Source organism: Triticum dicoccoides, chromosome 1B (genome assembly GCF_002162155.2).
Source record: "Triticum dicoccoides isolate Atlit2015 ecotype Zavitan chromosome 1B, WEW_v2.0, whole genome shotgun sequence".
In the NCBI taxonomy this organism is placed as follows: Eukaryota; Viridiplantae; Streptophyta; class Magnoliopsida; order Poales; family Poaceae; genus Triticum; species Triticum dicoccoides.
Window position 1 is genome coordinate 631186176 of NC_041381.1, and position 3101 is coordinate 631189276.

The following is a 3101-nucleotide window of genomic DNA, read 5'->3' on the forward strand; positions in this document are numbered from 1 at the left end:
GCCGAATATGGGCCTATTCCCGCCCATATGGGCTTTATTCGCCGAAATGGGGCTGAAAAGTGGGCCAACATCGGCGTCTGGGCCGAGCTAGGGGCGACGACTGGGCGCAAAACGGCCCCCAGCGCCGAATGTATCGCCGCTCTCCCGGAGGGGGCGATTTTTATGCGTCCTGGGGGGGGGGGCTAACGGCTGGAGATGCTCTTAGGCTCAGAGTTGGTACTGTATGGCAAAAAAGTGACTAATGGTACTGATTCGTTACGACGTGCCGAAGTGTGGTACTGCTTTGCAATTAACTCTAACTGAATGCATCCTTGTGTTTAGTACTTTACAATATCCGTTGACTGAATTATTGGCATTGCAGTTCTAACTTGAATTTGGTTGGTGCTCTCCATTTTTGTATTTTTACAATTACAATTTGCATTGATAGTAACACTTCTGAACTAAATCATATTACTATCTGTTTTTTATTAACTTGTCATCGATTGACTTCAGGTTCTCAACAAGAATGTGCTCGGTTGATGGTTAAATTGTCTTACAAATTCACCCTTGTAATATATTTAAACATTTGAGTGCCTGAATAGCGAACTACTCTGCATTTTTTTTGAACAAAAACTACTCTGCATTTTAATTACATGAAAATGGGGGCATGTTTATGGAAATGGCCCAAAATTTCGAGCTGCCGCCACAGCTCTGACCCAGCCCGCCAACCCACCGGTCGAAGCTTTCGGCCACGTCACCGATCCGCGGCATCCCTCCCCCGGATCGCCATCTGGACCGTTCACTCCATCCGCAACCAACGGCAGGCAGACGCCTCCTCCAACCTCTCGTCCCCGTTAAAACGCCCCTCGCCCCTCCCGGCAAATCACAGCACCAGCAGCCACCACCGTTCCTCCGATTCCACATCCGCTCGCAGCTCGAGATCGTCAGCCATGTCCGGGCGCGGCAAGGGAGGCAAGGGGCTCGGGAAGGGCGGCGCCAAGCGCCACCGGAAGGTGCTGCGCGACAACATCCAGGGCATCACCAAGCCGGCGATCCGGCGGCTGGCGCGGCGCGGCGGCGTGAAGCGCATCTCGGGGCTCATCTACGAGGAGACCCGCGGCGTGCTGAAGATCTTCCTCGAGAACGTCATCCGCGACGCCGTCACCTACACCGAGCACGCCCGCGCAAGACCGTCACCGCCATGGACGTCGTCTACGCGCTCAAGCGCCAGGGCCGCACCCTCTACGGCTTCGGCGGCTAGGGCCGTCCGACGGTCGTCGGTCTTTGTCGCCGCCTGCAGATTCCAAAAGCTTGATGAAATCCCGACTTGTCTAGTTATAGCTGTTTCCTCTGTAGTTCGAACTGAATCGTGGAACAAAGTTATTTGCGTACCTTGTCGGAAATGAAACTTGTCTCTGTCAGTCTGTCGTAAATCTGATTTTGTTCGCTGGTTGGTCTTCTGCATCTCTGTTGGGTACGATTGTTGTTTCCTTTGTGATGCTTGAGTTGGCCATAATTTACCATGAGCCCCGTATGAATCGAACCTGTTTGCAGGCTACTATAATTTGTAATGTGAAAAAACGCCACTAAACAACTGTGTATCTCGATTAAGGAACATCATTCGCTCTGTTTCTGCGTCTGATCCATTTGTATAGGTCACCATCATTGTTACTTCTGGTGTGCAATGTCTGTAATAGAGATGGGGATTAGTCTGCATTTCATCACCGAGTTCTTGCTTGAGTGGCTATCCTTGACCTGAGTTTTGGGTGTATAAATTTGCTCTCTGACTTGTAATGTGGAACTATCTCAAAGCGACCAACCCATGATGTGGTTCGTGGTAACTGCTACTCCAATAAATCAACCAGGATCATCATTTGTGCTTTATTTTCTGTTGATTTCTAGTTACTAGAGTAACATTTTAATTGCTTGAACTATATTTCCAACTGCAGAATTGCCAATATAGATACACGATATCCTCTTGGCAGTGACAGCAACTTCATCCTTCAGTTGAGTTGATCAAGAGGTGCAATGATGTATTGGATCTGTTATATGATTTATATTCAGATATCCAAAGCTAAATGAATACTAATCTCTGCTGAGAAGACATGCTACAGAATTCAACCACCATTCCGTCAGACCGGCAATGGAACAAGCATATCAAGTTAGATGGATACTGGTATACAGCAAATTAGCGACCATTCTTGTCGTTTGGCTTTGAAGTATACCTATATATAAAAGAAGTCTGCTCATTAGAGAATAAACCAATATTTTAATAGATTATGCTCAATTGGCAGATTACAAATATATAAGTATACCTATATATAAAAGAAGTCTGCTTATTTGCTGCCAACAGCTTTGTCACAACCCCACCTGACCAACTTCAGGAACGCCTTTATGAAACTGAACACCTGATACAAGTATTAGACTGGATATCACAAACACACACTCGGAAGACGCAACACACAAGAACTTTACGCAACAAAAAGACTCACATTTTGTACTATTAACACAACCAAATTTTGGCGCCCCTGTTAAAAATTACATGTACACCAATGTATAGAAAGGAAATGAAAAATGACTAGTACCAAGTATGGGCAGCGAGGTGACTGAAGCAGCACAGAGATGGCAAGTTCCCCTGAAAACTCCGAGCAGCATCAATTTCTTGGTGCTGCATTTACCCGATTCACAGTATCCCAGTCCGGCACAGATTAGAGCAACAATGATTTTTCAAGGCACGCAATACAGCAGTTTAGGTTGCTGTCATAGAGCGAAGGGAACACCAGTCGTCGGATGAGAGCACGATTACTCTGCCGCAAGTGCAATGGCCATCTCGGTAACGCTTATGAGGGCTCTATTGCATTATTCTTGATACGCCGGGGAAGCACGACCTGCGTGCTACAGGAGCGTGCATCGGGTCGTCTGGCTTACGCGTGAGGGAGTCAGTTTTAGAGCTGCTAGTTATAGAAAGGAAAAAGTCTAAAATAAACCTTGAAGTTATAGACGAAAGCTAAATCAAACCCCAAACTTTGAATCCCGGAAATTGACACTCTGAACTTGCAATCCCGATCTATTTTGGACCCTAGACCTGTTTGGCAAACTCGGAATAGTACAATCCCGGCCGG

The 3101-nt window shown here is 46.9% G+C and overlaps 1 pseudogene; it reads left to right on the forward strand.

Moving 5' to 3' along the window:
- The first annotated feature begins 868 nt into the window (after window positions 1–868).
- On the forward strand, window positions 869–1382 carry LOC119349239 (annotated as a pseudogene).
- Window positions 1383–3101: the final 1719 nt, after the last annotated feature.